The 22,577-nt window shown below is 37.8% G+C and overlaps 1 pseudogene; it reads left to right on the forward strand.

Annotated features, from left to right (window-relative positions):
* The first annotated feature begins 10,037 nt into the window (after positions 1-10,037).
* Positions 10,038-10,816, forward strand: LOC112621650 (annotated as a pseudogene).
* The last annotated feature ends 11,761 nt before the right edge of the window (positions 10,817-22,577 follow it).

A 22,577-nucleotide genomic window follows, 5' to 3' on the forward strand; every position in this document is an offset into this window, starting at 1 on the left:
CAGAGAGCCAAATCATGAGTAAACTCCCATTCACAATTGCTACAAAGAGAATAAAATACCTAGAAATCCAACTTACAAGGGATGTGAAGGACCTCTTCAAGGAGAACTAGAAATCACTGCTCAACGAAATAAAAGAGGACACAAACAAATGGAAGAACATTCCATGCTCATGGATAGGAAGAATCAATATTGTGAAAATGGCCATACTGCCCAAAGTTATTTATATATTCAATGCCATCCCCATCAAGATACCAATGACTTTCTTCACAGAATTGGAAAAAATTACTTTAAAGTTCATATGGAACCAAAAAAGCGCCTGCATTGCCAAGACAATCCTAAGCCAAAAGAACAAAGCTGGAGACATCACGCTACCTGACTTCAAATTATACTACAAGGCTACAGTAACCAAAACAGCATGATACTGGTACCAAAACAGAGGTACAGACCAAGGGAACAGAACAGAGGCCTCAGAAATAACACCACCCATCTATAATCATCTGACCTTTGACCAATCTGACAAAAACAAGCAATGGGGAAAGGATTCCCTATTTAATAAATGGTGCTGGGAAAACTGGCTAGCCATGTGTAGAAAGCTGAAACTGGATCCCTTCCTTACACCTTATACAAAAATTAATTCAAGATGGATTAAAGACTAAAATGTTAGATCTAAAACCATAAAAACCCTAGAAGAAAACCTAGGCAATACCATTCAGGACATAGGCACGGGCAAGGACTTCATGACTCAAACACCAAAAGCAATAGCAACAAAAGCCAAAATAGACAAATGCGATCTAATTAAACTAAAGAACTTCTGCACAGCAAAAGAAACTACCATCAGAGTGAACAGGAAACGTACAGAATGGGAGAAAACTTTTGCAATCTACTCATCTGACAAAGGGCTAATATCCAGAATCTACAAAGAACTCAAACAAATTTACAAGGAAACAGCCCCATCAAAAAGTGGGCAAAGGATATGAACAGACACTTCTCAAAAGAAGACATCTATGCAGCCAACAGACATATCAAAAAACGCTCATCACCGGTCATCAGAGAAATGCAAATCAAAATCACAATGAGATACCATCTCACACCAGTTAGAATGACAATCATTAAAAAGTCAGGAAACAACAGATGCTGGAGAGGATGTGGAGAAATAGGAACACTTTTACACTGTTGGTGGGAGTGTAAATTATTAAAACCATTGTGGAAGACAGTGTGGCATTTCCTCAAGTATCTAGAACTAGAATTACCATTTGACCCAGCCATCCCATTACTGGGTATATACTCAAAGGATTATAAATCATGCTACTATAAAGACATATGCACACGTATACTGAGGCACTATTCACAATAGCAAAGACTTGGAACCAACCCAAATGTCCATCAATGATAGAGTGGATTAAGAAAATGTGGCACATATACACCATGGAATACAATGCAGCCATAAAAAGGATGAGTTCATGTCCTTTGCAGGGGCATGGATGAAGCTGGAAACCTTCATTCTCAGCAAACTATCAGAAGGACAGAAAACCAAACACTGCATGTTCTCACTCATAGGTGGGAATTGAACAATGAGATCACTTGGACACAGGGTGGGGAACATCACACACTGGGGCCTGTCATGGGGCGGGGGCCTGAGGGAGCAATAGCATTAGGAGAAATACCTAATGTAAATGATGAGTTGATGGGCGCAGCAAATCAACATGGCCCATGTATGCCTATGTATCAAACCTGCATGTTGTGCACATGTACCCTACAACTTAAAATATAATAAAAAAATAGAATCAATAAAACCAGTGACTTTCAAAAAAAGTCAACATCTTTTGTGATTAAACACTCTCAGTACATTAGATATAGAAGGAATATACCTCAACACAATAAAGGCCATATATGATAAGCCCACAGTAAACATACTCAACAGTGAAAAACTGAAACCCTTTTCTCTACGATGTCAAAAAGGCAAGAATGCCTACTCTCATTATTTCTATTCAATGTAGTGTGGGAAGTCCTTGCCAAAGCAATTAGACAAGAGAAAGAAATAAAAGGCATTGAAATAGGAAAGGAAGTAGTGATATTACTGTTTGATGACAAGAGCTTATATATAGAAAAACTATAAAGATTTCACCAAAAACTCTTAGAGTTAATTTAAGAAAATACTAAAGTTGTAGAATACAAAATCAACATACAAAAATTGGAGGTCTTTATGTACACTAACAATGAACATCCCAAAAGAGAACAATCCTATTTATAATAGCCATACAAATAATTTAGAAATAAATTTAATCAAGGAGATAGAGACCTGCACACTAAAAACTATAAAATGTTAATAAAATAAATTGAAAAACACACAAATAAATGGAAAAATATCCCATGTTTATGGATTGGAAGAATTGATATTGTTTAAATATCCATAATACCTGAAGTGATCTACAGATTCAATGCAATCCCTATCAAAATTTCAGTGTCATTTTTCATGGAAAAGAAAAATTCTAAAATTCATACAGAACCACAAAAACCCCAAATAGCCAAGGGAATCATGAGGGAAAAAAAACTGGATGCATCATACCACCTGAAGCAATCATAAAGCAATCATAAAGCAGCATGGTACTGGCCTAAAAATAGACTCATTGACTAATGGGGAAAAATAGCCTGGAAATAAATCCATGCACATATGGACAACTGATTTTCAAGAAAGGTGCCATGAATACAGGAAAAGGACAGTCTTTCATGAATTCTGTTGAAAAAAAAAAGAAAGGGTATCCATATGCAGAAGAATGAGATTAGACCCTTATCTCGCACCATATGTAAAAATTACTTCAAAATGGATTAAAGACTTAAACATAAGACCTGACACTATAAAACTACTAGGGGAAAACATTCTGGAAAAACTACAAGACACCGGTCTGGGCAATGATTTTTTAGATTTGACCCCAAAAGCACACTCAATAAAAGCAAAAAGAGACAAACAGGATTACCTAAAAATACAAATCCTCCAGACAACAAAGGAAACAGAGTAAAGAGACACCCTAAAGATCAGGAAAAAATACCTGCAAGCCATGCATCTGATTAGGGGTCAATATGTAAAATGTATTAGAGTCAATTCTATAGAAAGAAAACAAATCAGATTTAAAAATAGGTAAGGGAACTGAACAGACATTTATCCAAAGAAGATCTACAAATGGCCAACAGATATATGCAAAAATGCTCAATATTTCTAATACTAGAGAAATGCAAATTAAAACCACAATGAAATATTGCCATACACGTGTCAGAATGGCTATTCAAAAGATGAAAGATAATGAGTATTAATGAGAATGTATAGAAAAGGGAACCCTTGTACACTGTTGGTGGAAATATAAATTAGTACAGCCATTATGGAAAACTGTATAGAGATTTCTCAAAAAATTAACATAGAATTACATATGATTCATCATTCCCACTTCTGAATATTTACTCAAAATACTTGAAATCAATACATTGAAGAGATGTCTGCATTCCCATGTTCACTGCAGCACTGTTCACAGTAGGAAAGTTATGGAATCAGTCTAAGTGTCCATCAGAGGAATAGATAAAATATGATATTACACATGATGGAATACTATTCAGTTAAAAAAGTTGCATTTGTGGCAATATGGATGGAAGTTAAAAACATGCTAAACTAAATAAGCCAGACACAGATGAAGAGTGCATGTTCTCACTATATGTAGAATATAAAACACTCAAATGCAAAGAAGCACAGAATTGAATGGTAGTTACCAGGGTGTGAAGGTTGGGGGGTGGTGCAGGAGGAATGAGGAGATGATGGTTAAAGAAAACAAAGCCTCAATTAAAAGAAATATTTCTTTTTTCTTTAGATATATTGCATTGCAGAGTGAATATAGCAAAATAACCTATTGTACATTTCAAAATCACTGAGAGTTAAGTTCAAATGTTCTCACCGTAAAAAAAATAAGTATTAAAGGTAATGAACATATTAATTAGCTTGATTTAATTATTCCACATTATATTCATAAATATCACTTTGGGCCAGGCGTGGTGGCTCACACCTGTAATCCCAGCACTTTGGAAGGCTGAGGCAGTTGGATCACCAGGTGAGGAGTTCGAGAGCAGCCTAACATGGTGAAACCCCATCTCTACTAAAAATACCAAAAAAATTAGCCGGGCGTGGTGGCACACACCTGTAATCCCAGCTACTGAGGAGGCTGAGGGCAGGAGAATGGCTTGAACCCAGGAGGCAGAGGTTGCAATGAGCCAAGATCACACCAATGCATTCCAGCCTGGGCTACAGAGTAACACTCCATCTCTCCAAAAAAAAAAAAAAAAATCACTTTGAACCCCATAATTGCATGCAATTATAACTTGTCAATTTACAATTAAAAGTTTTTTAATAGGCCAGGCATGGTGGCTCATGCTTATCTCAGCATTTTGGGGGCTGAGACGAGAGGATTGCTTGAGCTCAGGAGTTTGAGACCAGCCTGGGCAACAGTGAGACCTCATCTGTACTAAAAAAATAAAAACTAATAAAAACATCTATGGGCTGGGCGTGGTGGCTCACGCCTGTAATCCCATCACTTTGAGAGGCCGAGGTGGGTGGATCATGGGGTCAGGGAGATATAGACCATCTTGGCTAACATGGTGAAATCCCATCTCTATTAAAAATACAAAAAAATTAGCTGGGCGTGGTGGCACGTACCTGTAGTCCCAACTACTCGGGAGGCTGAGGCAGGAGAATCACTTGAACCGGGAAACAGAGGTTGCAGTGAGCTGAGATGGTGCCACTGCACTCCAGCCTGGGCGACAGAGAGAGACTCCATCTCAAAAAACAAACATCTATGGCAGAGGAGATTCCCAGTAATCAGGTGAATAAATTGACATAATTTGTGAATATCTTTCAGCTTCTTTCTCCAACCATCCTAGTGCTTGATGGGCCTATGTACAAAGTGGCCATGGCAGCAGGGATATGGTGGCAGGATGCTATGCATGGGCTAAACAACATGGACTTGCCCTCAGCAAGGCTGACATGGATACCACTGTTGTTGAGCGTAATCTATCAACATCAGAGATCAATGCTGAGCACTTTGATGTGCCAGTACCCGCTAGGGGACTAGCTAGATATCTGGTAGCAAATTAATTACATCTGTCTCTTCTTCATGAGGAATAGGCAGGGATTTACCCTCATTGGAATAGGTATGTATTCTGGATATGAATTGGGCTTCCCTGTTGATAATACACTGCCAGCGTCACAATTTGTGAACCTGTGGATTGCCTCACTCATCATTATGTGATAATACAAATGTTGCTAGTAACCGGGGAACTCATTTCAGAGCAAAAGAAGTGCACGATGGGCTCATGCCCATGGAGTTCGTTAATCTCCCAGCACCAATTACCTAGAAGCAGTTGATCTAGTAGAATGCTAGAATAACCTAGTGAAGATTCAGTTATGATGCCAGTTTGGAGACAATGCCCTGAAAGTATGGGGTTCTATTTTACAGGATGAAGTTTATAGTTCGAATTAGTGACCAATATTTGGTGCTGTCTCTCCCAAAGTCAGGATGATGGACCCAGAAATTAACATACAGAACTGAATATCTGAATATCATTCCCTTCACTATTAGTAATATACTTGCAGAATTTTTGCTTTGAACTTTGCCAATTTAGAAGACATGGTTCCAAGGGAAAAATGTTTCTACCGGGGGACACAATGATGGTTCTATTGAATTAGAAGTTAGGGCTACCACCTGGCCATTTGGGGTTCTTCATGCTGCTGATCCAGCAGGCAAAGATGGGGTTAATAAACTGGCTGGGATGATTGACTCTGATTACTAAGAAGAAATAGGGTTGCTGCCTAAACTGGAGCCAGGAGGACTATGTTTGGAACCCAGAAATTTTTCCGCCTCAAAAGGGCAGGTCCACTGAAGATTCAGGTCCTTCAGAATGAGGGTTTGAGACATCTCACCAGGTTGAAAAGAACAGTAAAGACAACTTTGATCTGGTGGAGTTATGGCAGAGAACAAAAAAGACAGGATTTGTAGTGAAAGAAGAAAGTTATAAACTATTACCTTGGGACTAGTTATAGAAATAATGACTAAATAATGTATTTTCTGTTTATTGTATAAGTGGGTGTTCATCTCTGTACATGTAAATACAAATTTTTCTTTCATATGCTTCCCCTTATTAATTTTCACAAATTTTGTTGGCATGTAAGTTTACAATTTGGTCTTTAGGTGACCAAATATTTACATGGAACTGTGACTGAATTTGGGAAGAAGTTATCATAGACCAGAGATAAATCATTTATGGACAAGTGGATGCTTTTATTGTTGTAACTTTAGGCTACTCATTTTGAGAAAAGGATGAGAACATCTTCATTGTACAAAGGATAGTTGCATTTCTAAGTGAAAACATAGAGTTGTTTTTGTTGTTTGTAAGACGAATACACATATAAGGATGCGAGCATGCTGAGTAGCTAAAGGGATGGATTTTGCCAGTTTCTGAGTTATTGTCCTTTAGCTTCAAACCTACTCTTCTAACTCAGCTTTGTGATGCTGGTATTAGGACTCTACAAACTACATTTCTGCTTTGCCAGATGGTTTCCTTAGGCTCTGCCAAAAGGGGATACCAGAGGAAAACTACTGGATTGGAGAGAAGGAAAAGCCTTGTTACTTCCTGTTTGCTTCTTATTCCTATTCCTACCAGTGTCCTCCAGCCTCTTTTCACTCTAGAAGCTGCAGCCCATTCTAGTAGCAGCAGTTGAAGCGAATTTACACTTTCTAACATTTGCAAAACTAGCTGCATCATACTCCACCTAAGATACACCAGCTGTCCACTGCCCCTCTCCTCAGAGGCCTGAGTTTCAGCTGCTTGGGGCACACTTCTTTTAAAGTTTAATAATTTTAACCTCTTCCCATTATTCCCTCAGCCCTAGAATTGATAGCTTCTTCCTGCAATTGCCAACTCTATGACATCTTATTGTTCTCTTTTGCTTTACTAGTTCTTAATAAGTAATAAACAACTTTGCATGTTAAATTCAATGAAAATGACTGGTGTAGTTTCTGTCTCTGAGAGTAGTTTCGGTCTTCTGACTGGACCCAAGTTTAGCCTAAAACTGCCTTCTCACCTATTTTAAGTTCAGCTTAAAGGTTTCTCCATACAGAGAAATACTGTAAACCAGAGCTGTAAACAAATTATAACCTAATCTTGTTTCAGTCAAGAACTTTTGGCCAGTTGAAGGCAGCCAGCTGTTCAAACCATGTTCAAATAAAGCAAACACAAAGATGTAATCAATCCAGCTGTTTCTGTACCTCAACTTCTACTTTCTGTATGTCACTTTCCTTTTCCTGTCCATAAATCATCTTCTACCAGAGAGCTGTGTTGAAGTCTCTCTGAACCTATTTTGGTTTGGGGACTGCCTGATTTGCCAGTCCTTCTTAGTTCAATTAAACTGTTTGTCTACGGTTGTTTCTTTTAGCAACTCTAAGTGATTCAAGAGGTAAACTCAGGCTAGATTGTAAAGCATCTAACAATACACATTGAGGAGTTTGGAATTACCTTGAACAAGATAGCATTGAAGAGTTTTTAAAGCAAGGAAGTGACATAATCAGATTTGAATTTGAGAAAAATTACCCTTGTGGCACTCTAGAGAACAGATTGGAGGGGCTAATACTAGAGGAAGTTGGGAAGATATTGTAGAAATCCAGATGAGATAATGGGTTGAACTAGAGTGAAAGTGTGGATAGAAAAAACTGAGTGAATGTAAGAGTTATTAAATAGAATAAACAAGACTTGGTGAGAGGTTGGATAAAGGTGGGGAGGGAACAAAAGGAATGTATTTCATGCAGAGGTAAGGAAGAGAAACACATCAAAGATGACACTCAGTTTTGGGTAATGACAGCTGGGTGATTGTTCATAAAAAGAAGCCCAGACAGGGTGACCAGGTTTAGGGCAATTGAATGAATGGAGTTTTGAACTGTCGTCTTGGGTCTTAGGATTGCTAGGGGTAGATATCTAAGGAATGCTTGGATTCAGAGGTATGGAGCTCATGAGAGAGATGTAGCCTGGGAAGAGATCTGGATATCATCAAATACATGGTTCAGAGAGCCAAAGGAGTTGATGGAGTACTCAGGGAGGGAATGGAGTAAGAAGAGATCTAAGACCAAAATCCTAACAACAAACTATGAGGATGTTTGGTGTGGTAGTTTGAGTAAGCAGGTGTTTCTTTCCATTCCTGAATTTGAAAGATACTATTAACTGTGTCCAGAGGTAGGGCCCATTTACATGATCTCAGGAAATTTGCCTCGCAGCCTCTTTTTGGAAGAGTTACTATCATCTACTGTTGACTGTCACGCCTGCACTGTCTCCCTGCAAAGGGGACTCTAGTGGGACTACCCTATTGGCATCACTATTCGATGACCAGTATGGGGTGCTTGTCTGTGAGGAACTGATGCAGAGGTACCTAAAGGAATGCTTAGCACCCTACGAGAAACATGAGAACCTTTGAGTGGGTAAGACCGCTGAAAAGCAAGTGTCTAAAGGGGACACTTGATGGGGACATGACCAGTAAGTGCTGACCCAACAGGTCACCTTTAAAAATTCAATTACATTTTCCTCTGGGAGGAAGTGTAATGGTATAGTGGTTAAAGGCATAGGTGCTAGGAAAACTAAAAAGGTTGTAATCCCACTTCTTGCTCTTATCAGCTATTTGACACCTAGCAAGTCATTTCATTCCTCTAAGCTTCAGATTATTCATCTATAAAACAAATAGCAAATCATAGGGAAGTTGAGGTTTAAATAATTTTTGTAACATGATCTATATAATAGATGAATGCTGCATACTATATGTAATCTAATAATCAATGTAAATCTCAGTATCTGGCATACATTCTATCTTAACTACCTATGCTTGATGTCAGTTTATTGCCTCTCTTCTCCAAAGTGATTCTGCCTTACCAGCTCTGTGATGATGGAGATTTAAATATTTTTCCTTTGTAGTGAGAAAATATCTAGCTTTATCAGTGGAGAGTGCTGAAGGATCATTGCAAAAGCAGGGATTTATCTAGTGTGCTGCCATTTTTGCTTCTCCTTTGCTCCTACTGCACAGATGCCAGCAGCATGTATGTTGGGACACTGGCATACTCTGCCTACCTGCATGTCCAGGATGTAAAGTCTCTTACCAAGCTTGTAGCCTGGCCTGGACTGGTGATCACCTCACCTGGCACTCAGGACATGATCAATGAACATTTCATGCTATGGGGCACCCTGCTCACAAGTAAACTCCAGATGCCTGACTCCCTCTTTGTGCCTACCTGGTTATCAGCTCTGCCCATCCATACCTGAGTTGCTTATTATGTAACTCTAGACACACACACACTGTGCACTCTAAGCCACACATTTCCTTAGGCCTCATACCCTCTGTGTGCCTGTTACCATCCTCAACCTGTCTGCATTGCATAAGGTTGTTTCTTAAGATGCCCAGATATCCACACTGCATATCCATCTGTACACGGCCTTACCAATGAGCAGAATCCCCAAACTCCCAATTCCTCTGTAAGCCTGCCTGTCTGCCATCACCATCACACCTGCCAGAGGGTAGTTTCCTGCTTACTTAGCAGGTATACACTAGCTGTAGCCTGGGCAACACAGCAAATGCCTCTGCTATTTACTAGGCTCTGAGTTCTAACCTTGGGAAGGGCCTCTCTTTCCAAGTTTGTTCTTCTGTGGGCACTCTGCCTTATCCCTAAGGTATTCCTTTGAGTTCTCTTTACAGCTTTATAACAGCTTTACAGTTACTACCCTACTTAATACTTTTTATATTAAACTTTCCATATTCAAATTGATCATTTGTTTCCAGAATGAACACTGACTGCTATACTATTTTTAGATATTATCTTATTCAACTAATGTTTATTGAGTCCCTATAGTGTGGCTGGCACTTTATAACTATTGGTCAAACATCAGAGAACAAAACAAAATTTCCGCCTATGGAACTTGCATTCTCTATAGAAAGACTGAGATTGGGCTCTCTCCTCCCACCACCCAAGATGCCAAAAAGAAAGGGCAATGGGAAAAAGCAGGTGGCCAAGAAAGTGGTGAATCCCCTGTTTGAGAAAAGAATTAAGAATTTTGGCACTAGACAGGACATCCAGCCCAAAAGGGAGCTCACCTACTTTATGAAATGGCCCCATCTTATCAGATTGCAGCACCAGAGAGCCATCCTCTATAAGTGGCTGAAAGCGCCTCCAGCGATTAACCAGTTCACCCAGGCCTTGGACCGCCAAACAGCTACTCAGCTTCTTAAGCTGGCTCACTGACCAGAGAAGAAGCAGAGGCTGTTGGCCTGGGCTGAGAAGAAAGCTGCTGGCAAAGGGTAAGTCTCCACTAAGAGATCACCTGTCCTTCAAGCAGGAATTAACACCATCACCACCTTGGTAGAGAACAAGAAGACTGCAAAGGACATGGATCCCATGAGCTGGTGTCTTCCTGCCTGCCCTGTGTCATAATATGGGGGCCCCTTACTGCATTATCAAGGGAAAGGTAAGACTGGGGCATCTAGTCCACAGGAAGACCCGCACCACTGTAGCCTTCACAGCTTAACTTGGACAACAAAGGAGCTCTGGCTAAACTGTTGGAAGCTATCAGGACCAATTACAACGACAGATATAATGAGATTCCCCATCACTGGGGAGGCAACATCCTGAGTCCCAAGTCTGGCTCGCACTGCCAAACTGGAAAAGCCAAAGGCTAAAGAACTTGCCACCAAATGGTTAAATGTACACTGTTGAGTATTCTGTACATAAAAATAATGAAAATAATACAAATTATCCTTTTAAAAAAAGACAGATTATGGCAACAGAGTTAAACAATGTGAGATGTGTCTTTAGGTCTAGAAGACACAAAGGTACCCTCACATGTTTCATAAAGCTAAGCTTTGAGAACAAATCCAATATTTTGAAGATATTCACTGTACTATTTTATTGAAGTGTTACAATGTTGCCTTTCTCCCTACTTGAGATTAGTTGGTTTAAAATATTATCTATTCCAACTCCCATTCATTCAAATGTTTTTACCATAATCTTTTTGTTTAGTCATATTTTAAAATAAAATTGCTACTGAGTAAGCTTGTCTTACAAGTTCATTATGATATACATTTTAAATGTAAAATTTTACTATTCTTGTACCCTGGTGCTTTGTTCTCCTTTCAGTCATCTAATGTGAGTGGCAGCATTCATTAGACATGCCATTACTATGCAGATAGTTATTCTTTTAATGTTGCTTAGCAACAATTATTCAACATTCAGCTCCTTTCAGCTTTTGCACTGATACATTTTGAAATCCTGAAAAGGGTGTACTATTTCAGGTATCTAGCATTGAACTCTATTGTTTCTTTGCTAAAACATTATAAGCTAATCTTACAATTTGTACAAAAATAATACATTTCCTAAAGCCCATAACTGCCAACTGACCCCAGCATTTCTGCAAGTTTCTGTAAGTCAGACTTAAAGATGTCTAAAATACTCAACTAGGTGGAATAAGTGAATTTATCTTTCAAATTCATTAATGTCCAGAGTCAAAATGCATTCCTTGATCAAATAAGGTCTGAAAATAAAAGGGTAAAAAATGTGGTTAAACTAGATACATTTATCAGCCTCTTGAAATTCCATAATTTTATAGGAATCAAATTGATATAACACTCTCATTTATAAGGCTCAATATGCCTTCGGAAAAGGAAAGGATGGGGTTCCATATCATATCCGCTCTTCAAATGTTTCCAAATGTCTTTGGACTGTCTATTTAGAGATTACACTTTCTCTTTCATATGCGCACACTTTGAACAATTATCTTTTCCATTCCAGAAGTTTTTACTGGCTTAAAAATGGAAGTCAATGACGTACACATACAATTTGAAGAATAATTGTGAACACTCACATAAACATAATACAACTTAAAATATGAAACACAGCCCCCTAGGATCCGAGAAGACCCCATGTGCCCATTTCCAATCACAACCTTGTTAGTGGAGTTAACCACTATTTAATTTTTGTGATTGTAATTTGCTTGCTTTTCTTTAACATTTTACTATGAATACTTGCATCCCTCACAATATTGTTTTGTTTTGCCTGTTTTTCAATTTTGTACTAATGCAGTCACACCATATTTATTTGACTTCTTTCTTCAATCAGTGTATATCAAAATAATAGTTCATTCAGGTTTGCTGCTATATGACTATATCATAACTTTTTTTCCATTCTACTATTGAGGGACATTAGCATTGTTTCTGGCTTCACAAAAGCAATGGGAAAAGGATTCCCTATTTAATAAATGGTGTTGGGAAAACTGGCTAGCACTACACAGAAAACTGAAACTGGACCCCTTCCTTATACCATATACAAAAAATAACTCAAGATGGATTAAAGACTTAAACATAAGACCTAAAACCATAAAAACCCTAGAAAACTGAAGCTGCTAAAATAATTCTTATATGAACATTCTTGTATAGTATCCTAATTCACACATGCACAAAATTGTCTAGAACTGGTTTTGTGGGTTGCAAAGTAATAACAGTAACAGCAGTAACAATAATAAATGCTTTGCAGTGTTTATTACATTCCAGGTACTGTTCTGAACATTTCACACAGACTAACTCGTTTAATGCTCAGAACACTATGAAAGCAAAAATTGGTTTTGGGGTGGGGAAACAAACCTTACTTTTATGAATCAAGTCACATGTTCAAGGTCAAAAGGCTAGGAAAATGGGATTCAAATCCATGTAGTTGGCAGAAGTGTCTGTACTCAACCATCATACTACAGTGCAATACCATTAATGCAGTAACATGAAAATGCAATAGTATTATGCATAATAATCTTCAAATTTACTAGAGAATATCAAAATCTATTCCAAAGACATTATACTAATCTACACTCCCAAGAGCAGGATAAGAGTTTTTAATATTTCCTTATCTTTTTCAACACTTGTTATTGTCAGACTTTATTTTATTAAACCTGGAAGTTGTGTAATGTAATCTCATTGTAATTTATATTTAAATTTCCCTATTACAAATGAGGCCAAGGATTTATTTATTTATTTATTTATTGAGACGGAGTCTCGCTCTGTGGCTCAGGCTGGAGTGCAGTGGCCTGATCTCAGCTCACTGCAAGCTCCGGCCCCCGGGTTCATGCCATTCTCCTGTCTCAGCTTCCCGAGTAGCTGGGACTACAGGCGCCCGCCACCACGCCCGGCTAATTATTTTTGTATTTTTAGTAGAGATGGGGTTTCACCATGTTTGTCAAGATGGTCTCCATCTCCTGACCTCGTGATCCACCCGCCTTGGCCTCCCAAAGTGCTGGGATTACAGACGTGAGCCACTGCGCTTGGCAGAGGCCAAGGATTTTTTTGTTAACTAACCATATAAATTTCTTTTATTTGTGAATTTACTGTTCAATATTTTTGCCCTTATTCTATTGGAATGTACCCCTTTTTCATTGATTTATAGGAGTTTTTCAGATGTTCTGTTGGTCATTAATATGTGTAGCAATGATCTTTTTATACTGAGGCTTGTGTCTGCATTCTTTACTACTTTTAATAATAAGCTGTATGTTAATCAGATGTATTCATTTTGTTCTTTAGAACTTGTCTTATTTTAAAAGTTCTCTCCTACTCCAATATTTTGAAGATATTCTCTGTATTATTTTCTTGCAGTGTTGTAATACTGCCTTTCATATTTTGATCTTTAAGAAACCTATAACCAATGTGAGACACCAAAGTTTTGTTTTTTTTTTTTTCGTAGAAAAATACCACTTTCCACAACAGTTTCTTGAAAAGTAGTCATTTCTCCATTATACTGCAGTACATCATTGCCGTAAGTCAAGGCATCCTATAATAAAAGGCTATACTATCTTAATAACTACAGCTATATTTTGACAACTGGTAGGGTAAGTCTGATTATATTGTTCTTAAGGGCGACTTGGTTATCCTTGGCCCTTTACAATTCTGTATCAATTTTAAAATAAGTTTGCCAATTAAAAATAAAAACATTTAGAAATTAGAAGAAGACTGCATTGCAACTACAGACCATTTGGAAACAAGGTATTTACAATATTAAATATTCTAATCCTTGACTGTGGAGTGCCACTTCCTTTAAGAGTTCCTTAGTGTCTTTAAGTAAAAAGTTCACAATTTCTTCCAGAAAATTTTTTTTAGTATAGTTAATTCCAATTATTATTTTTTTTAAATTATACTTTAAGTTCTGGCGTACATGTGCAGAACATGCAGGTTTGTTACATAGGTATACCCGTGCCATGGTGGTGTGCTGCACCCATCAACCTGTGATCTACATTAGGTATGTCTCCTAATGCTATCCCTCCCATAGCCTCCCACCATCTGACACGCCCCCGGTGTGTGATGTTCCCCTCCCTGTGTCCATGTGTTCTCATTGTTCAACTCCCACTTATGAGAACATGCAGTGTTTGATTTTCTGTTCTTGTGTTAGTTTGGTGAGAATGATGGTTTCCAGCTTCATCCATGTCCCTGCAAAGGCCATAAACTCATCCTTTATGGCTGCATAGTATTCCATGGTATATATGTGCCACATTTTCTTTACCCAGTGTATCATTGATGGGCATCTGGGTTGTTTCCAAGTCTTTGCTATTGTGAACAGTGCCACAGTAAACATACATGTGCATGTGTCTTTATAGTAGAATGATTTGTAATCCTTTGGGTATATACCTAGTAATGGGATTGCTGGGTCAAATGGTATTTCTGGTTCTAGATCCTTGAGCAATTGCCACTGTCTTCCACAATGGTTAAACCAGCTTATACTCCCACCAACAGTGTAACAGTGTTCCTATTTCTCCATATCCTCTCCAGCATCTGTTGTTTCCTGACTTTTTAATGATCTCCATTCTAACTGGAGTGAGAAGGTATCTCAGTGTGGTTTTGATTTGCATTTCCCTAATGACCAGTGATGGTAAGCATAAGTTGTCCGCATATGTTGTCCGCATAAGTGTCATCTTTTGAGAAGTGTGTGTTCATATCCTTTGCCCATTTTTTTGATGGGGTTGTTTTTTTTCTCATAAATTTGTTTAAATTCTTGGTAGATTCTGGATATTAGCCCTTTTCAGATGGATTACAAAAATTTTTCCCCATTCTGTAGGTTGTCTGTTCACATTAATGATGAGCTTCTGCACAGCAAAAGAAATTTTTAGTTTAATTGATCCTAATTGCCAATTTTGGCTTTTGTTGCCATTGTTTTTGGTGTTTTAGTCACGAAACCCATGCCTATGTCGTGAATGGTATTGCCTAGGATTTCTTCTAGGGTTTTTATGGTTTTAGGTCTTATGTTTAAGTCTTTAATCCATCTTGAGTTAATTTTTGTATAAGGTATAAGAAAGGGGTCCAGTTTCAGTTTTCTGCATATGGCTAGCCAGTTTTCCCAACACCATTTATTAAATAGGGAATCCTTTCCCCATTGCTGGTTTTTATCAAAGATCAGATGGTTGTAGATGTGTGGTGTTATTTCTGAGGCCTCTGTTCTGTTCCATTGGTCTATGTATCTGCATTGGTACCATACCATGCTGTTTTGGTTACTGTAGCCTTGTAGTATGGGTTACCTTGAATTGTGTTAACATCCTCAAATATGGGGCTGCTTAATCATTTACTTACCAGGTAATGCCAAACTATTTATTTATTTGAGACAAGTCTTGCTCTGTCACCCAGGCTGGAGTGCAGTGGCACAATCTCAGCTCACTGCAACCTCCGCCTCCTGGGTTCAAGCAACTCTCCTGCTTCAGTCAGCATCCCAAGTAGCTGGGATTACAGGCATGCACCACCACACCCAGCTAAATTTTGTATTTTTAGCAGAGACGGGGTTTCACCATGTTGGTCAGGCTTGTCTCAAACTCCTGACCTCAAGCAATCCACCCACCTGGGCCTCCCAAAGTGCTGGGATTACAGGTGTGAGCCACTGCACCTGGCTGGTAATGTCAATTTTGAATTGCCTCCTAGTGGACTGAAATTTTTATTATATGACTCTTTCCACAGCAATTTTTTTCCAATACTAATATATCTACATCAGCTTCCTTTTGGTTTGTGTAACTTTACCCATCACCTTACTTTCCAATTGTTTGTATTTTATGGTTTAGGTGTTGTCTTTTATAACAGTGTACGATTGGTTTCATTTTTTAATCAGTTAACAATCTGCCTTTAACTGGATAACTCGGTCCATTTACATTTAATGTAATTACTGACATATTTCGGTTATGTCTATTAATACTGTCTCTTTTTTTCTACTTATTCTGTTCCTTCTATGTTTCTTCTATTTCTCTTATTTTATAATATTTTTTCTATTTCATTTTTCCACTCTACTAGTTTTGAAGTTATATATTCATTTCTATGTAACAATCATTTGTAGTGGTTACACTAGAAATTACATCTATACTTATTACATCTGTTAATATCTTTTTCTACTTACTCTGTTCCTTATATTTTTTTCTATTTCTTATTTTATAATTTTTATTTCATTTTTCCACTCTACTAGCTTGAAAGTTATACATTCATTTCTATTTAACAGTCATTTGTAGTGGTTACACTAGAAATCACATCTGTATTTACAATTAAGTTTATCAGTACATTTTTTCACTTCTCCCACCGTCTAAACTTAAAGCACTTCCTTCAACCATTACCATACCAATTTATGTATTATTCTTGTATGTTTTTAAATCTCTCATTTTTAACCCCATGAAACATCATTATTCAATAAAAGCTCCTTCAGAGTTACCCATTTTTACAATCTAATTGGTCCTTTAGTTCTTCTCATTACACAAAGCACATCCTTTTTTATTGAAAAGAAACTTATTTTAAGTTCAGAGGTACATGTGCAGGTTACATAGGTAAACTCGTGTCATAGGGGTTTGTCATACAGATTATTTTGTCAGTTATTAAGCCAAGTACCCATTAGTTGTTTTTCCTGATCCTCTCCCTCCTCCCACTCCCCACCCTCCGACAGGCCTCAATGTCTGTTGTTCCCCTCTATGTGTCCATATGTTCTCATCACTTAGCTCCCACTTATAAATGAGAGTATGTGGCATATGGTTTTCTGTTTCTGTATTAGTTTGCTAAGGATAATGACCTCCAGCTCCATCAGCATTCCTGCAAAGGACACGATCTCAGTCTTTTATGGCTGAATAGTATTCCACAGTGTATATGTACCAGATTTTCATTTTACACTTCCACCAACAGTGTATAAGCATTCCTTTTTCTCCATAATCTCACCAGCATGTTAGTTTTTGACTTTTTAATAGTAGCCCTTCTTACTGGTGAGATGGTTTCTCATTGTGCTTTTGATTTGCATTTCTCTAATGATCCATGATATTAAGCTTTTCTTATATGCTTTTTGGCCACAAGTATATCTTCTTTGGAAGATTGTCTGCTCATGTCTTTTGCCCACATCTTAATGGCGTTGTATTTTTCTTGTAGATTTAAATTCCTTCCAGATGGTGGATATTAGAACTTTGTCAAATACATAGTTTGCAAATACTTTCTCCCATTCTGAAGGCTCCCTGTTTGTGCAGCTTTTTAGTTGGAATTAAATCCCATTTGTAAATTTTTGCTTTTGTTGCAACTGTTTTTGGCATCTTCATCATGAAATCTTTGTCCGTGCCTATGTCCTGAATATTGCCTAGGTTGCTTTCTAGGGCTTTTATAGTTTTGGGCTTTCCATTTAAGTCTTTAATCCATCTTGAGATTTTTGTATATGGTATAAGGAAGGAATTCAGTTTCAATCTTCCGCATATGGCTAGCAAGTTATCCCAGTACCATTTATTTATAGGGAGTCCTTTCTCCATTGCTTGCTTCTGTCACCTTCATGAAAGATCAGATGGTTGTAGCTGTTTAGCTTAATTTCCAGGCTCTCTATTCTGTTCCACTGGTTTATGTGTTTGTTTTTGCACTACTATTATGCATTTTGGTTACTGTAGCCCTGTAGTGTAGTTTGAAGTTGGGTAGTGTTAATGCCTCCAGCTTTGTTCTTTTTGCAAAGGAGTGCCTTCGCTACTTGGGCTCTTTTTTGGTTCCGTGTGAACTTTAAAGTAGTTTTCCCTAGTTCTGTGAGGATGTCATTGGTAATGTAGTACGAGTAGCATTGAATCTATAAACTGCTTTGGGCTGCTACAAGGTCATTTCAATAAAATTGGTTCTTCCTATCCATGAGCATGGAATGTTTTTCCATTTGTTTGTATCATCTCTGATTTCTCTCAGCAGTGGTTTGCAGTTCTCCATGTAGAGATCTTTCACCTCAATGGTTAACTGTATTCCTAGGCATTTTATTCCTTTTGTAGCAACTGAATAGGATTGCATTCCTGATTTCACTCTTGACTATAGTTGGTGTATAGGAATGCTACTGATTTTTGCATTTTATGTGTCCTGAGATTTTGCTGAAGTTGCTTCAGCTTAAGCTTTTGGGCTGAGATTATGTTTTCTAGATACAGAATCACGTCGTCTACAAACACAAACAGACTTCTTCCTTCCTATCTAGATGCCCTTTCTTTCTCTTGCCTGGTTGCTCTGGCCAGGACTCCAATACTACGTTGAATAGGAGTAGTGAGAGAGAGGGTAAGCTTTTGCCCATTCAGTATGATGTTGGCTGTAGGCTTGTTATAGACGGCTCTTAAAATTTTGAGGTATGTTCCTTCAATACCTACTTTATTGAGAGTTTTTAACATGATGAGGTGTTTAATTTTATCGAAAGCCTTTTCAAAGCACATCCTTTATGATTTCCTTTAGTGAGAATCTGCAGGTGGCAACCTTGTTCGTATTTTTTTGTCTGACACTATCTTTCTTCTACCATCATTCCTGAAATACACTTGCTAGGTACAGAATTTTTAAATGGTATTTCTCTCAACACATTAGAGATAGTCATTCAACTGGTTTCTGATTTCCATTATTGTTCTTGAGAAGTCAGCTTAAGATTTAGTTGTGAGGAAGATTCACTGTCCACTGCTTACCACTTGAGCACACTGCATCTTGCACTGTAATCTCTACTACTTCTAACAGTCTGGTGAGACAGGACATTCGTACACACGTTTCATGAAGTCGTCTTATTAATTATAGGTAAGCAGTAAGGAACAACAGTAGCCCAGGATTCATGACAAGCAAGTCTCCAAAGGCTGAGGAAAGCTACCTAGGGCAGATTTGGACTCATCTGTGCATGCTCCACTTGTACTGTCGCTGAGGGTCCCTGGGTTTCGAAAGCCATACCCCCTAGGAGGTGACATGGTCTGCTGGATTAAAGTGGTGAAGGACACCCTGTTCCAGGAGGGACAGGAACAGAGCATGGGCTGTTCTGGACAATTCTTTATTATCTTAGGATGTTGTATTCCTGGCACATTTTTACAAGAACTACAAGTGAGAAAGTGGAGAACAGCTGGGTCACCAAACCTATCCAGGGACTTTCCTGTACTAGCTGAGGTTCCTTTGTGACTTTTGTTTTGGCTGCTTTTACAAGCTTTTGGCATTCTGCTGCTTCAGTACAGTATGTCTCAGAGTGAGGATTTTATATCTATCCTGCTTAGGATAAATCTGTAGACTATGTGTTTCATTGATTTGAAAAAGTCTCAGGAATTATAGCTTCAAATATTGGTTCTGCTGCAGTATCTATCTGAAACTATTAGATATACATTAGACCCTTGTGTTTTAACCACCTCTCATATTCTCAAGTTTGCTTTTTATGCTGAATTCTGGATAATTTCTTTTGGTTCTATGTAACAGTCACTAATTCTCATTTCAAATCCATCCAGTCTTTTAAACTTGTCCATTAGGGTTTATTTTTTAATTTCAGTTATTCTATTTTCTACTTCTACAAGTTCTACTTGGTTCTTTTTCAAATATGCCAGGTTACTTTTTATAATGCCTTGCTTCTTGCAGATATTTCCAAATAACTTTTAAGTTTAAACATGTGAACATGTTTTATATTATACATGTGTTAATTCCAATATCTGAGTTTTCTGTGTTAAGTCCAATATCTGAGACTCATGTGGAGTCTGCTTGTTTACTGAAACTTGAGGATTCACTTTCCTTGAATTTATTTGTGACCTGAGTGTCCTCAAAAACTTGTTTACATTTATCAGGTACTCATTCTGGGGCCATATATTAAATTTATAGCTTAAGTTTTGTTTTAGCACACAGATGACTTGAATCCAGGATAGCCTGCAATTCTGCACAAGTACTGGAGCAGGTTTTCTTCTGGCTCACTCTAACACTGAGGGTATAATCCTTAGGGTCCTGTCTTTCTGGAAAAAGTGTTTCTTATGACTCTTATGTGGGTTCTGTGCTTTGTCTTCTGCCCATTGTGTCCCAAAGGACCATCAAAACCAAAGCAGAAATTCATGTTAGGGTAAAAGAGGCTTTACCAGTTTCACTTGCCAATATTGGCCTTATAATTAATCTCTTAGGATATTGCCAGCTCCTAGAAGCTTCTCAAAAATACTTTTTCTACTCTACCTAAAAGTTTTCATTTTCAGCAGGAGAACTGCTCAGGTTAGCATTGTCTGTCACATTACTGAAAAGAAAATATAACATTTTATTTAAAATCCCATATATTTCATAGCATCATTTTCTCACTTGTCAGGAAATTTTCCATGTCATTAAAAATTCTTCATAAAACTACATTTAAACTACTTCGTTATATATGTCATCACAACTCACTTAACCTTTTAAGTATTTGGGGGAGTTCTGCTGTTCCCAAATTCACTCAAAATCATTTTAATAACATTATATGAAAAACTTTGTGCACATTCCTGCATATCTTTTCTTTAGTATAGAATCTTAGAAATAAAATTTACAGGTTCAAAAAGTACCATTGTTCTTAAAGTTCTTAATACATATTTCCAATTTATTTTCAATAAGCTGTATCAGAATCCTCCCAACCACCAAGACCAATGGTAAGAAGCCAATTGTGCCATGTATCACTACCATTAAGTACAATCCAAACACCCTCCTCCACTCCAAATGTTAAGCAGGGAAATACGATAGGATTTGCATATCACTAAGGTGACTGGCTGCAAATAACATACTAAAAAACACGCTGGAGACAAGAAAGCCACATATAGATTGCTACAGAAAAAAATTCTAAGTCTGAAGTATCAGACTAATATTCGGAAAAGGGGGAATGAGAGATTTTGAGACAATAAAGCAGTAGAGTGTATCAGTTCTAACTATATAATAAGCCATCCCATAACGTACTGACTTAAAAGAACTGCCATTAATTTGGCTTGTAATTGGCAATTTGGACTGGGATTAGCTGTCATGGCTGAGCTCACTCATATAAATGTGGTTGGCTGAGAGCTGGCTGGTCTACGATGACTCACCTTTGCTCCACATCTGATCCCATCCTCTGGTAGGCCAGCCCTAGTTTGCTCACATGGCAGATGGACAGATGTCCAATAGTGCCGGCAGAAGTATGCAAAGCTCTGAGGGCCTAGAACCTAAGTCTGCATAATATTGCTATCTCATTCTTTTGAGCAAATCAAGTCACAAAGCCTGCAGATTTGAATAACTGGAAAACAGATGAATAGGAGGCACTGCAAAGTTACCTTGCAAAGGGCATGGGTTCAAGGAGTGGTAGAGAACTATGAGCATTTTGTGATCCACCATATAGTGTTGTCAGAATTGCTGAATAATGAGGAAGAGGCCTCTAGGGAAATGGTGAAGTCGAAGCAAAATTACAAAAATCTGAACTGGTACTCTGTGTATATGTTATTATTCACTGAAAAGGGAAGAGAAGTATATTTGATTTTAAACATGAGTTGGAAATGTCCATTTCAAACACAGATCTGAAGTTCAGAAATGAGATTGACAGGCTCCATCAAAAACCATAAGAACTGATAAAATCAGTGAAATTGCAAGATACAAAATCAACATATAAAAGTTAGTAACATCTCTATATGCCAAAAGTGAACAATCTGAAAAAATTTTTAAATCATTTTACAATATTTACAAATAAAATTAAATATCTAGAAATTAACCCTTTAAACAAGAAGTAAATGATCTCTACAATGAAAACTATAAAACCATGAAAAAAATTGAAGAGGACACAAACTATGGAGATATTCCATGTTCATGGATCAGAAGCCTCAATATCGTTAAAATGTCCATATTAACAGATTTGATGCAATCCCTAACAATGACATTCTTCACAGAAATAGGAAAAACTCTAAAATTTATGTAGAACCACAAAAGACCCAGAATAGCAAAAATTATCGTGAGCATAAAGAAGAAAACTGGAGAAATCACATTACCTGACTTCATATTCTACTACAGAGCTATAGTAACAAAAACAGCATGGTACTGGCATAAAAACAGACATATAGAACAATGGACAGAAAAAAGAGAATCCAGTAATAAATCCACACATCTACTGGCCGGGCAAACTGGCTCATGCCTACAATCCCAGCATTTTGGGAGGCCGAGGCAGGCGGATCACTCGAGGTCAGGAGTTTGAGACCAGCCTGATCAACATGGCGAAACCTCATCTCTACCAAAAATGTAAAAACTAGCCAGGCATGCTAGCACATGCCTGTAGTTCCCAGCT

This window comes from Theropithecus gelada, chromosome 3 (assembly GCF_003255815.1).
Source record: "Theropithecus gelada isolate Dixy chromosome 3, Tgel_1.0, whole genome shotgun sequence".
NCBI classification, from domain to species: domain Eukaryota; kingdom Metazoa; phylum Chordata; class Mammalia; order Primates; family Cercopithecidae; genus Theropithecus; species Theropithecus gelada.